Raw genomic sequence first — 15,100 nt, forward strand, 5'->3', positions numbered from 1 at the left:
ACCAGAAAAGTCATCTCGAGACAGTGTTAGAGAAAGCGTTGTGTTTCCTCCTCTGAGTCTTTTGTGGGGACTTTATGGGAAAAGGAAGATGACTCACTTACTCTGAAATTTGGGCTTCCAGGAAGGGCCTCTCCCATCCTTGGTGCCTCCTCGTTCTCCTGTCTCTCACTGTCCCCCAACATATACCATGATGTCCTCATTCTGGAAACCCCGAGTCGGGATAGTGGCTCAGGCCCTTCATCTGGCTTTTCTCCCCTCCTTGCTCCCTTCTAACATTTTCTCCCTCATCTGACATGGGAGGGGCAATGGTTAACCTAGGAGGGAGGGCAGAGAACAAGGGCCCCACATCCTGGCTCTGCCTCTGACAAGCTGTGTGACCGGGGTGTCAGCTGACTCATCGGAGAAATGGGGAGGGTGGACTTGGGCCTTGTCTGGATATTAAACTTTGTTGGATCCCTGACCTCTTTGAGAAACTGATGCACGCTTCTCAAGAGGCCACAAGTGCATTTTATACACTATTTCAGGCACCCCACAGATTCCCCCAGATTCAGGCTCCACAGGCTTCACGTTGAAAACTCCTTAAGTGACAGTGGTCAAGGTACCCGCCAACACTTATTTAACCTTGACAGTTTGCAAAGTTCCTTCTCTCTCTCATTTACCTGTGACAATCCTCTTAAAATGTGCCGGCCATGTAATACTCCTAATTCCATTTTGCTGATGAGGAAGTGAAGGCCCCCGGGAAGACATGTGAGTTGCTCAGAATGCCCCCTCTGACTGGAAACCCTGTTCTTTCTGCGTGACTCATCACAGCTGCCTCCCTTATAGCTGTAACCACTCTCCCCACCCACTTATCCTCTCCCGGTCGTACCCCCCAAACTTTACCTCTTTTAGAGTGGCGGTGGAGGAGAGGCTGAGTGGGCTAGAGCTACCCTGGTGCCAAAACAAGATGAATGGGCATGGGTGGGGCAGATGTTCCTGGATCAGATTGGCCACACCTTGGTTTCTGAAGCCTTTTCACTATTCCCTGGGCCAGAACCCCACCCCACCTCTCTTGTGAAGCCCAGCCTGCCCCAAAGCAACAGCTAGGACAGGTCCCTGGAAAAGCTGAGCTGGAAGCCTGGAGCCTGGCGTCAGCAATATGTAAAGGGGCCTGTCCTGGAAAAGGTCAAGCTCAGCTTTTGTCACGGCCAGGCTTGTTGAAGGAGAGAGGCTTCCTCTCACTCCAGGTGAGCCCTTCTGTGCAAAGCTGTAGGACAGAGGTGGCTCCAGAGCCTGGAGGGGTGAGGGAGAGGCCACCTCACTGCTGAGCTGTCAGGCAGGCCTGCCCCCACCTGCTCACCCACCTGCCTACCCCTGGCAGCCTGTGGCCGCTTCCATTTCTGCAGCTCAAAGGCCATCATCAGTCAGCTGTACGGGCGGGACGGGCACTGGCACCCGTCAGAGCGCCCGGGCCTCCTCCCTCCGAAGCCCCAGGGATGGCCAGATTCTGAGCCCTGCTGTTGGGGCCTCTGGGATGCTTTTTGCCAGCGATGTGAGAAAAGGTGCTCCTCTGGGAGAGGGGAAGAGACCAAGGCAATTTATTATGAATACTCTCTCATTGCACGGATAATCCTGTGCTCCTCTGCCCAGTTCCCACACCTCTGGAAACTTCACTCACATTTGGCACAGATGAGCCACTCCTCCCTCCTTCCCCTTCTTGAGAATCGTTCTCTGAGCCTGTGCGGAACAAGGTGCTCCGATTCTCTGTCTTGCACGCTGGTTTCTTTCCTCCCTCCAGGTGTCTCCCTGTCCACCCTGTCCTCGGCTCTCCACTCCTTCTCTAGTTTCTTCCTTAGGAGACAGTGTCACCCCTCAAGCTCACCTGTACCAGGGGTCCATATTTCTAACTTTGGAAGTGCCTCCTGGATATGTCCATGTGGGTGCCTGGCCATCCACTCAAATCCAACCTCTCTAAAAAGTGATTCTCCCCTACTTCCTTCTCACACAATTGTGTGGCCAGAGCAGCCAGACCAATGGCTCCAAACTACCCCCATACTCATCCCCGCCTCATTGCTTGGGCTCCCTTGGCTTCCCCTAGGCCAGCTTACACTGAAGGCCCAGCTTGGATTGGAGCTCCTGCAGGAAGCCTTCCCCAGCCCTGCACTGCTCGGAGACCTCTTCCTCCTCCATACCTACCTCTCCCACTTCTGTGGCAGCCTCTTCTTATTCAGGCTTCAGCTCAGACATCCCTCACCTACTAGGCCACAGCAGCTCCTGCCGAAGCTTCCCACAGCCCCTGCTGGTTTCCTCCCCCCAACTAGTGTTACTTGGTCTACATCTCTCTCCCAGTAACGTGTAAGCTCCACAATGTAAGGACTGCCTCACTCATCACGGTATCCCCAGCATCCAGTGCTGCTCCTGGCACTAGCAGGTACTCAGTATATTGAGTTTATTGATGAATACAAGTTAGTACTGAATCAGATATCATCAAGCACTGTGTAAGTTCCTTGGCTGGGCGCGGTGGCGTAAACCCAGCACTTTGGGAGGCCGAGAGGGGTGGATCACCAGGTCAGGAGTTCAAGACTAGCCTTACCAACATGGTTAAACCCCATCTCTACTAAACATACAAAAAAATTACCTGGGCGTGGTGGTAAGCGCCTGTAAACCCAGCTACTCAGGAGGCTGAGGCAGGAGAATCGCTTGAACCTGGGAGGTGGAGCTTGCAGTGAGCCAAGATCACACCACTGCACTCCAGCCTGGGCGACAGAGCGAGACTCCATCTCAAAAAAAAAAAAAAAGTTCCTCAAGGGCAAAGGCCTTGTCTCCAGTGGACTCATGAATACCTAACCTTATCCTTTCTAAGTTGTGGAACTTCATCTAATGCTGAGGTTATCAAGCTTCGAGAAGGTTTAGTTTTAGGGATGAGTTTCTAAGGTCTCATCATAAAGGTGTCCAGACGCCTTGGAGTGGCTCCTGCCTGGTGGGCTGAGATACTGCATCCTCTAAGTAGAGACATGAGCTGGGATGTGATGGCACCAGGTGAGGGAGTTCTGGTCCTCAGAAAGGGCTAAGGCGTGGGGATCTCAGGCAGCCCTCTGTACCCCACCAGTGAGCCAGCCACAGGGCGGCCAGCTCCAGTAATCCAAGTGATTTGCACTCTGTTCCTTTTTCCCTTTTGAGCTCCTTTGGTCTTCAGCAAACTTACTTGGTGCCACAGCCTATCTCAGCTGTGGACCAAGGGTAAATTTCTGTCACATGTGGGCCAGAGAACTGAGAAGGCGCCAGGGCGGCGGAAGCCAGCCAGACCCGACCTGTTCACCAGCCCTCCCCACCTGCAGAGCCCACCTTCAAGAGGAAAGCCCTACGGTTCTAGGTTTGGTTTTTATTAAGGAATGGGCTCCCTGCATGAGGTTCTCAGGGCCTAGCAGGGGTCTAAGCACAGAGTGGGGACCCAATAGACTTGCTGTTTTGAATCTCTTCCACCTCAGCATAAGATCATTAGCCCTAATGCTACTCCCAGAAATGGGATACTTGCTTCTCATTATTTTTTTTTTCCTGAGGCAGGGTCTTGCTCTGTCGCCCAGGCTGGAGTGCAGTAGTGCCCTCATAGGTCACAGCCTCCGGAGCCCAAGTGATCCACCTCAGCCTTCCAAGTAGCTGGGACTACAGGCATGCACCACCAGGCCTGGCTCATTTTTTTTTTTTTTTTTTTTTTTGAGATGGAGTCTTGCTTTGTCACCAGGCTGGAGTGCAGTGGTGTGATCTCGGCTCACTGCAACCTCTGCCCTCTGGGTTCAAGCGATTCTCCTGCCTCAGCGTCCTGAGTAGCTGGGATTACAGGCACCTGCCACCACGCCTGGCTACTTTTTGTATTTTTAATAGAGACAGGGTTTCACCAGGCTGGTCTTGAACTCCCGACCTCGTGATCCACCCGCCTTGGCCTCCCAAAGTGCTGGGATTACAGGCGTGAGCCACTGTGCTATGCCTAATTTTTTTTTTTGATACGGAGTCTTGCTCTGTCACCCAGGCTGGAGTGCAGTGGCCGGATCTCAGCTCACTGCAAGCTCCGCCTCCCGGGTTTACGCCATTCTCCTGCCTCAGCCTCCCGAGTAGCTGGGACTACTGGCGCCCGCCACCTCACCCGGCTAGTTTTTTGTATTTTTTTCGTAGAGACGGGGTTTCACCGTGTTAGCCAGGATGGTCTCAATCGCCCGACCTCGTGATCCGCCTGTCTCGGCCTCCCAAAGTGCTGGGATTACAGGCTTGAGCCACCGCGCCCGGCCTCTGCCTAATTTTTGTTTTTATTTTTTTATAGAGACACAGTCTCATTATGTTGTCCAGGCTGGTCTTGAACTCTTGGGCTCAAGCAATCCTTCTGCCTCAGCCTCCCAAAGTGCTGGGATTACGGGCAAGAGCCACCGCACTCATACTCCCTTCTCATTCTTGAAAGTGGAATGTCTTCAATCTTGTCTTCTGCAGACTGAGCCTTCTGACTCCTTTCAACTTTCCTCACTGCAAAGGAGCATCTCCTGCCACTTTTCATTGTTGCCTTAGTTTATTTTCTGAGTCATTCAAGAGAGTTTGGTAGGCTCCTGCTTTCTCTCTCTCTCTCTGGGCTACCCCATCTGTCATCTTCCTGCCTTTTGGTTCACAACTTTCCAGCATTTGTTCTAATAGCTAAGGGCAGCATGGAATTCCACCAATGCAATTCAACACTGTGAGGGGGTGCTACTCACTACAAGCCAAGGAACCTCACAAGAGGCTCACAATTGAGTGTGGAAGACAGACATACACACAAATAACTGGACTATGGAGCAGGAGAATGCCAAGCTCTCCCACCCAGGAGAGCCTGGTGGCCCAAGAGAGCATGGGACCACATGGGGCACTGGTGGGCTGTCCTTGTGGTTGCCCTCTCTTGCTGGCCTGTGACCCTTATGGGAGCACGTGCATGAACTAGGCAGAGGAATGAGCGATGCCCTTTGTGTGCTTATTTTTCCTACAGAGCGAGCTGTCTTTCGGTGACCTCTCTTGGCCATTTAAAGCTGCTCTTGACATTCACTTTAACTGGATTCTCCAGGGAGAGGGGAGGGGAGTGAGCAGAAGGCACCTGTGTAATTTACCCTGGTGTCCAGCACCATGGTCTTAGTCTGGCATCTCCGTGTGTGCATGTGGAGTGGGCATTAGCCAGCTGGTGGCACTTTGCTCACAAGTCCCTGAAGTTCGTGTGGCTGGTGGGGTTCAGGTTCAGATTGAGATCCATCTGAGGTTGACATGGCTCCTGCTAGGATCCAGGCACAAAGCTAAGTGCTATCCGGCACACCAGTCATTCTCAAACTCAGAAGTGCATCAGAAGCACTTGTCAAAACACAGGTTTCTGGGACTTGTTCCAAAGCTCCTGATTCAGTGGGTTTGGGGTGCGGCTGGGGAATTCATATGTCTTTCTTTTTTTTTTTTTGGTTTTTGTTTTCTGAGATGGAGCCTCTGTCTACCAGGCTGGAGTGCAGTGGCGCAATCTCGGCTCAGTGCAACAGCAATTCTCCTGCCTCAGCCTCCCAAGTAGCTGGGATTACCACCATGCCCAGCTAATTTTTGTATTTTTAATAGAAATGGGGTTTCACAATCTTGGCCAGGCTGGTCTCGAACTCCTGACCTCAGGTGATTCACCTGCCTTGGCCTCCCAAAGTGCTGGGATTACAGGCTTGAGCCACCGCGCCTGGCCGGGAATTCACATTTCTAACAAGTTACCAGGTGAGGCTGCAAGTCTTGATGGTACAGGGACGGCACTTCGAGAACCCCTGCTGTGCAGTGTCATGTGTCATCACCTCATCTCCCTTGGGGCAGATAGTGCCATGCCCAGCTTACCAAAGAAGAAACCACAGCCTCCGCAGGCCAACTGACCTTGCCAAGGCCACACAGCTGGAGGGTGCTAGGGAGTCAGACAGCACCTGCTGCACTGCCTTTTGCCCCCAGGGCAATGGGGTTGGGGTGGTTGTGACAGCACTCTCCAAATTTTTGTTCCAGAGAGGGCAGTAAGTAGAGAGAGCAGGCTTGGGGTAAGCAGTACTGGGAGGTGGTCATAGAGTCACTGTTAGGCTGACAGTCATTCCTTGGGTGGCCATAATGTTTTAAAGACACTTTCAGCAAGGTGCAGTGGTGCATGCCTATAGCCCTAGCTACTTGAGAGGCTCGCTTGAGCCCAGGAGTTTGAGACTGGCCTAGGCAACATAGTGAGACCTCATCTCAAAAAATATTTAAAAATAAAAATGATACCTTTGCATCTCTCTCTCTCTCTCTCTCTCTCTCTCTCAGAGACAGGGTCTTACTCTGTTGCCCAGGCTGGTGTGCAGTGGCATGATCATGGCTCACTGAACCCTTGAACTCCTGGACTCAAGTGATCCTCCCACCTCAGCCTCCTGAGTAGCTGGGACTACAGGTGCGCACCACCATGCCTGACTAATTAAAAACATGTTTTTTTGTTTTTTTTTTTAAAGATGGGGTGTCGACCAGGCATGGTGGCTCACACCTGTAATCCCTGCACTTTGAGAGGTTGAGGTGGGCGGATCATGAGGTCAAGAGATCGAGACCATCCTGGCCAACATGGTGAAACCCCTCTCTACTAAAGATACAAAAAATTAGCTGAGTGTGGTGGTGGGCACCTGTAGTCCCAGCTACACGGAAGGCTGAGGCAGGAGAATGGCGTGAACCCAGGAGGCGGAGCTTGCAGTGAGTGGAGATCGCGCCACTGCACTCCAGCCTGGACGACAGAGCGAGACTCTATCTCAAAAAAAAAACCAAACAAAAAACAAAAAAACAAAAATTAGCTGGGCGTGGTTGCGCGCACCTGTAGTCTCAGCTACTCGGGAGGCTGAGGCAGGAGAATCACTTGAACCCAGGAGGCGGAGGTTGCAGTAAGCCGAGATTGCACCACTGCACTCCAGCCTGGCGACAGAGTGAGAATCTGTCTCAAAAAAAAAAAAAAAAAAAAAAAAGATGGGGTGTCGCTGTGTTGCCCAGGCTTGCTTCTGTTTCAATCAAGCCTCATGATAGTGGTCAGCAAGCACTCACAATGGATGCTACACTGTCTCCCTGACCCTCTCCCTTTCTAGGACTGAAGCTTTCACACCCCAGCCAGCAGCTGGCAGTCCCTCCCCAGGAATTGTCCTTCCAGGGGAGAGTCACCTCACCCAAGGTCATGCCCACTCCCTAGAGGCAGCTCACATTCACTAAGTCCCTCCCCTCAATGCAGGACAACTCTGAAGGTCCTTGCAGACCAGGGCGCCCCTCCATTGCAAGTGCAGGCAGCCCAGCTTTGCTCTGTGCCCACTTCTCCCTCTCCCACACTGGTGTGCGTCCTGAGGGCACTCCCAGCAATCTTGCTGCACGCAAACCTCAGTCTCCTGGGGAGCCTGTCCTGCAACAACTTATTAGGTACCAGGCACGATTCTAAGCACTTTACGCATATGATTTCATACGATCCTCCCAACAACCCCAAGAGGCAGGCACTTTTGTTACCAAAGGCTCTGTAACTTGTCCAAGGTCACCAAGCTAGCAAGCCAGAGAGCCAGGGTTGTTATGCAGGGAGTTGGGCTCTGGGGCTCTGAAATGTTACAACGCTGTCTTCCAGAACATTCCTATAGTCTAGCTTGAGGAAATTCGACAAAACAAACAGTGAAGATGTATTCTGATTGATTTGAGGGGGAAAAGAATCTCGGCCAGGTATGGTGGCTCACGCCTGTTATCCCAGCACTTTGGGAAGTTGAGGCGGGTGGATCATTTGAGGCCAGGAGTTCAAGACTAGCCTGGCCAACATGGTGAAACCCCGTCTCTACTAAAAATACAAAAATTGGCTGGGCGTGGTGGTGGGCTACTCAGGAGCCTGAGGCAGGAGAATCGTCTGAATCCAGGAAGCGGAGGTTGCAGTGAGCCGAGATCAGTGCCATTGCACTCCAGCCTGGGTCCTAGGGCAAGACTCCGTCTCAAAAAAAAAAGAAAACAATATTGACAAAACCAAAAAGAACACAACCACCAGATGGGATGAAGCTGTTCAGGAAGGCAGGGAACTGCAGTCCAACAATCCTTTCAATTATTCTAGATGGGTTTTTTCCTTGGATCTATCGAGAGGTAAGCCTGGGATAATAGACATGACATCCTCAACTCTCACCCACCCTGATGACTTCCAGCCCTCCCCCAAATACCACTCATGGAGCCAGCTACCAACTCAGTGTTTCCACTTGGCTGCCTAATGGCATCTCGCACTTAACAGGTGCACAGCTGAACACCTGAGTCCCGCCTGGCCTCCCACACCCAGAGCCTTCTCCACCTCAGGGCGTGGAGCCGCATTCTTCCCTGACAACTCTTCACACACCACTTCCAATCCCTTGGCAAATCTTGTCAGTTTAACTTTAAGATAAACCTACCATTTCTTTCTTTCTTTTTTTTTTTTTTTTTTTTTTTGGAGACAGGGTGTGGCTCTGTGGCCCAGAGTGCAGTGGCGCGATCTCGGCTCACTGCAGGCTCCACCTCCCGGGTTCACACCATTCTCCTGCCTCAGCCTCCCGAGTGGCTGGGACTACAGGCGCCCGCCACCGCGCCCAGCTAATTTTTTTTTTGTATTTTTTACTAGAGATGGGGTTTCACCATGTTAGTCAGGATGGTCTCGAACTCCTGACCTCGTGATCCGCCCACCTCGGCCTCCCAAAGTGCTGGGATTACAGGAAGTCAATTCTTAACACAGCGTCCAGGATGAGCCTGTTAAACCTAAGTCAGGTGATCTCACTCCTCTGTTTGGCCCACCCCTTCATGGTAAACACTGTTATCATTAGGATGCCCACAAGACCCCACGTGCTCCCACCCTCTCTCACTCCTGCCCCTTACCACTCCATGCTGGCCACACTGAACTTCTTAAATACGCTAAGCCCACTCTTGCCTCAGGGCTTTTGCACTGGCTATCCTGTGCCACCCAATGCTCTTTTCCATTGGTCTCAATTCAAATGTCACCTTCTTGGAGAGGACAGGCCTTCCATAATCACTCCATTAAAGGACCATATCCCAGGCTGGGCATGGTGGCTCATGCCTGTAATCCCAGCACTTTGGGAGGCTGAGGTGGGTGAATGGCTTGAGACCAGGAGTTTGAGACCAACCTGGGCAACATTGTAAAACCCCGTCTGTACTAAAAATAAAAAAAATTAGCAGGGCATGGTGGCGTGCACCTATAGTCCCAGCCACTTGGGAGGCTGAGGTGGGAAGATTGATTGAGCTGGGGCAATTGAGTGAGCTGAGATCACACCACTGCACTCTAGCCTGGGTGACGCAGCGAGACCCTGTCTCTAAATAAATAAATAAATAAATAAATAAATAAATAAAGGGCAATGCCCTTCCTCCTCCACACCCTCTATTCTCATTACCCTGCTTAATTTTTTTCCTCAGCATTCATTGCCATCTTATGTATGTTTATTTGTTTATTCCTGGCCCTCTTCCTCCTCATGCCCAAACTGACTTATTTAAAGTCCCTTTTCCGCTGGTTCTGCTTTTTAATTTCTCTCTTTTTTTTCACAGACGAAGTCTCACTCTGTTGCCCAAGCTGGAGTGCAGTGGCACAATCTTGGCTCACTGCAACCTTCACCTCCCGGGTTCACGCGATTCTCCTGCCTCAGCCTCCCGAATAGCTGAGACTACAGACACGCATCACCATGCTTGGCTAATTTTTTTGTATTTCTTAGTAGAGACGGGGTATCGCTATGTTGGCCAGGCTGGTCTCAAACTCCTGACCTCGTGATCCACCCCCCTTGGCCTCCCAAAGTGCTAGGATTACAGGCGTGAGCCACCGTGCCCCGCCTGCTTTTTAATTTCATAGTTTGTTGTTATTTATTATTTTTGTTATAAGCTGTTTCTAATCCATTATGGAATAAAAAGATACATAACAAAGGAACCAGATCATTATCACCCGGCTTAAGGCAGAACCATTCATTAGACCAGTGCTTCTAATATTTTTCCTCCCAGATTGCCAAACAAACAAACAAAAGGAGCAAATAGACATGCCCACCCACCCCCTCGAGCTTTAGGAGAGAAGCCTGAAGCTGCCACTAAAAAAGCAAAATGTCCTTGAGACTTTACTTTTCATGGGCGTTCTACACTATATTTCCTAATGTATTTACATGTATTCAATTATAAAACTTCTCCTCAAAGTTTTCCAGTAAAAATAACCCCACCAATAACTGCTCCATGTAAAACGCTACTGATGTGGGGTCCTGGGGGTCCCTGTCCACCCTCGCCCCAGGGACCTTCACCCATGGTTGGGAGTTGGCGAGGAGGGACTGGAAACATCCTTTCCTTTGGGGAAGTGAATTGGCTGGAGCTGGATAGGGCCTCGCCAGAGTCTTGAGTTCTAGTTCCAGCTCTGACACCTACTACAGTAGCTCAGTGACCTTGGGCAGGTCCCTCCATTGTAGTTTGGCCTGAGTTTCCTAAAAGGTTTGAGGTTTTGTTTGTTTGTTTGTCGAGACGGAGTCTCACTCTGTCTCCCAGGCTGGAGTGCAGTGGTGCCATCTCGGCTCACTGCAACTTCTGCCTCCTGGGTTCAGGCGATTCTCCTGCCTCAACCTCCCGAGCAGATGGGATTACAGGCACCCACCACCACCCCCGGCTAACTTTTGTATTTTTAGTAGAGATGGGGTTTCACCATGTTGGCCAGGCTGGTCTCGAACGCCTGACCTCAGGTAATCCGTGCACCTTGGCCTCCCAAAATGCTGGGATTACAGGCATGAGCCACCATCTCTGGCTGGGTTTGGGTTTTTAAGCTTAGTTTCCACCAGGCTGAATGTAACCATAGGCCTTACACTTCTGAACATGATCAGATGGAAGAAGAAAGAAGATGGTGTCCGGGCGCGGTGGCTCATGTCTGTAATCCCAGCACTTTGGGAGGCCGAGGTGGGCGGATCACCTGAGGTTGGGAGTTTGAGACCAGCCTGACCAACATGGAGAAACCCCGTCTCTACTAAAAATACAAAATAACTGTTCGTAGTGGCACACGCCTGTAATCCCAGCTACTCAGGCGGCTGAGGCAGGAGAATCGCTTGAACCCGGGAGACGGAGGTTGCAGTGAGCCAAGATCGTGCCACTGCACTCCAGCCTGGGCAACAACAAGAGCACAACTCCGTCTCAAAAAAAAAAAAAAAAGAAAAAAAGAAAAAGAAAGAGGATGGTGGTGAGAGCGGGACTGGGGCTGGACAGCTGGTGATTGCATTGGGTGGCTGGCGGATGCCCTGGCAGGGCATAGGCTGAGGCAGGGAGGCTTCAGGGGGTTGGTGCTCCTGGGAGGACCCAGAGCTGGGGCCTGCTCAGGCTTGGCTGTCTTCTGTGCCATAGAAAGCTCTGCAGTGAAGGGGGCTGGAGGGCCCAGGCTATTTCTGGGGCTGGGCTTTCCTGGAGGTGGGGAGGGTGCCCATCTAATCTTCCAAAAGAGGGCAGAGCTACCAACTCATCAGTGCCAACATCTGAATCACAAGCCAAGAACGCAGCTCTCCTACATCACCCTCTCCTCTCCCTCGCCACTGAGGCACCTATGAACCACAGTGCAACACTTCCCATTCCTGCGTGTCACTAGCACTCTCCAGAGGTGTGCTTGGTCCATAGCCTAGCCCCTGCCCACCCATCAGGTGACCACATCTCTGAGGAGAGAGGCAGCTCACCTGGGAAGAATGTCAATTCTTCCACAAGGATCACGCTTGTCTTTTTTTTTTTTTTTTTTGAGTTGGAGTCTTGCTCTGTTGCCAGACTGGAGTGCAGTGGCGCAATCTTGGTTCACTGCAACTTCTGCTTCCTGAGTTCAGGCGATTCTCCTGCCTCAGCCTCCTGAGTAACTGTAACTGGGACTACAGGCACGAGCCACCACACCCAGCTAATTTTTGTATTTTTAGTAGAGAAGGGGTTTCACCATGTTGGCCAGGATGGTCTCGATCTCTTGATCTTGTGATCTGCCTGCCTCAGCCTCCCAAAGTGCTGGGATTACAGGCGTGAGCCACTGTGCCCGGCCCACACTTGTCATCTGTAATACCACATCTCTCCATGATACCTCCGAGGCATTATGAGCCTGCTCTATAGATGAGGAAGGTGAGACTCAGAGCAATTTGGTCACTTGCAGCTGACTGAGCTGTCAGGTAGGGGCTGGCCACAGACCTGCCAGGCATCTTTCCTCCCTGTCACTGTGCTCCGTGTTTAAGGGTGGGAAAGGGGGTAAGAATCTCAGGGGAGTGAAAAAGAAAACCAGGAAAACTTAAACAAGGATACAGAACATGCATTTCATAAGCCATCCCCTGTGTAATAACAAAAGAATAGATACCTGTATTCCTAGAATAGCTTTGAGGGAGCACATAAGACCAGTGATAGTACCTGTTTCTGGAGTGGGGAATGGGGTGACTGAAGAAATGGAATGAGAAGGAAGAAGGTGTAGTTTGTAACTGATTTATTCTTTTGTACCTTTTGAGTTTTGTGCTATTTATTATATGAGTTAATATAAAGTACTTAAATTAGTACCTGGCACATAGTAAGTGCTATATAAATGTAAGCACTATGTAGATGCAAGCTATTATTATTTTTAAATAATGTAAAATTCTTTTGAGGAGAGACAGGGGGAGGGGAGTGGGTGAGGCACTGTTCTGGGTTTTGGGTTGGAACTGGCTATATGGCCAGGCCCTGTGAAGAGAAGCAGGGTTCCTGGGCACCTCCAAGAGCTCAGGAGGGATGCAGGCCTCCTTCAGACAAGCTGAGGACACACTCCCTGACCAGACCCCAGAGTTCCAGAGCATTCTGTGAAGCCAGAGGAAGGCTTCAGGCGAGGCCACGAGACATGGCGCACTCGGGCTCTCGAGGGAGGGCTCTGAGAGGAGGGAGACTATTTCTTTTTTTTTTTTTTTTTTTTTTTTTTTTTTTGAGACGGAGTCTCGCTGTGTCTCCCAGGCTGGAGTGCAGTGGCGTGATCTGGGCTCACTGCAAGCTCCGCCTCCTGGGTTCACGCCATTCTCCCGCCTCAGCCTCCCAAGTAGCTGAGACTACAGGCGCCCGCCACCACGCCCGGCTAGTTTTTTGTATTTTTAGTAGAGACGGGGTTTCACCATGTTAGCCAGGATAGTCTCGATCTCCTGACCTCGTGATCCACCCGCCTCGGCCTCCCAAAGTGCTGGGATTACAGGCTTGAGCCACCGCGCCCGGCCCTTAGGGAGACTATTTCAGCGGGCACGGCAGAACCCGCCCTGGGCTCCTTGAGGACAGGATTTACATCCTCCGGATTGGCTGAATGACCTTCCCGAGGGCTGCGCCTGGCCCGTCACCTGGGCGATCTGACAAGCGTGTGGGGTAGCACCTGCACCAGCAAGGGCTGGAAGGAGCACAGAGCTTGGGTTTCCTTCCGTGTGTGTCTTTCTCGACCTTTGTGGCTGCTCTCCTGGTGACCAATGTCCTTGGGGAGCACTTGGTAGCTTAGGACAAAGTCTCACAATTCTCTAGAATGTATCCGGCCTGAGGAACGTAGGGTGAAAAAAACCACTTTGCTCGTTCTATTTGGATTGTCAGGAGAGGTTGGTGGAAGAGGGGGCAGCTTCTGGCACTGGAGAGGGGATGCCTCAGATCAGCGGAGTGGCTTGTGATGATTTAGATGGTTTGTTTCTCCCCGCGAGAACTCAGAGTTCCTGAAGGAGTTGCTCACCTCACACATGTGCGCCCCTGGAGAACAATCCCTGAAGTGAAAGCACATGGTGGCCACGGTGCTCCCGGCACAGGAGAGAAAGCCACGTTCTGTTCAGAACTTCTTGGCTCTCTCCTCAGCCACGCTTAGCGATGAGGACACCGTATTTCAAAATCACAATATGGAAAAGCGCACCTCAATCATAGTAACAGAAAATCAAGCGAAGGCTATTCTGAAATAGCATTTTTCACTTATCAGATTGGCAAAAGTGTAAAACACATGGCGTTGGCTAGGATGTAGGGAAATGGGCTGTTTTTCTGGAGGAAGGTGATATTGGCATGGACTCTATGGAGAGCATTTGGCAATAGCTGATGTCCTAGTCTGCTCAGGCTGCTCCAACAAAGTACTAGAAACCGGGTGGCTTATGAACAACAGAAATGTATTTCTCACAGTGCTGGACGCTAGGAAGCCCAAGATCAAGGCTGATTGGGCATCTGGAGAGGGCCTGTTTTCTGGCTCACAGACGGTGCCTTCTCACTGTGTCCTCACATGGTGGAAGGGGCGAGGCAGCTCTCCCTTTTTTCTTTTTGTGATGGAGTCTCGCTCTGTCACCAGGCTGGAGGGCAGTGGCGCGATCTTGGCTCACTGCAACCTCTGCCTCAGGTTTGAGCAATTCTCCTGCCTCAGCCTCCCAAGTAGCTGGGATTACAGGCATCCACCACAATGCCCAGCTAATTTTTGTATTTTTAGTAGAGATGGGGTTTCACCATGTTGGCCAGACTGATCTCAAACTCCTAACCTCACGTGATCCGCCCACCTCAGCTTCCCAAAGTGCTGGGATTACAGGCGTGAGCCACTGTGCCTGGCCTCTCTGGGGCTTTTTAAACTAATTAATTGTTTTGTTTTTTAATTTTTGTGGAGATAGGGGTCTCGTCATGTTGCCCAGGCTGGTCTCAAACTCCTAAGCTCAAGTGATCCTCCTGCCTCAGCCTCCCAAAGCACTGGGATTGCAGGCATCAGCCACCGTGCCTGGCCTAGAGGCACTAATCCCATTCACAAAGGCTCTACTGTCATGACTTAATTACCTCCTCAAAGGCCCCATCTCCTAACATTATCACCTGGGGGATTTTAACATAAATGTGGTGGGGGGAACACAAACATTTAGACCATAGTAGCTACCAATACGAGCTGGGAATTCTGCTTCTAGGAAATTGGCCTGCAGATATCCCAACAAACAAGTATTATGTCAGCGCAGCATTGTTTGCTGGAAATAGTCTCAATTTCTCTAAATAGAAAACTGGTCATAAGTTAGGATAAGACATACAATGGAACACCCTGCAGCCACAAAAACAAATAAGGAAGTTCTTTACCTATCAGGAGTGACCTCCAAGAGATAGTAAGTGGAGAAAGAAGCAAGTGCAGAAGAGCTTATTCAGTATGCTA

General features: G+C 51.0%; 1 protein-coding gene across 1 annotated transcript in view; it reads right to left on the minus strand.

The window, feature by feature from the left end:
• The window catches only part of CIMIP3 (ciliary microtubule inner protein 3), an 82,712-nt gene that overhangs the window by 65,604 nt on the left and 2,008 nt on the right, over positions 1-15,100 (minus strand). The gene's annotated exons all lie outside the window — the stretch shown is intronic.

The sequence above is a fragment of the Macaca mulatta genome, chromosome 4 (genome assembly GCF_049350105.2).
Source record: "Macaca mulatta isolate MMU2019108-1 chromosome 4, T2T-MMU8v2.0, whole genome shotgun sequence".
Classification (NCBI taxonomy): domain Eukaryota; kingdom Metazoa; phylum Chordata; class Mammalia; order Primates; family Cercopithecidae; genus Macaca; species Macaca mulatta.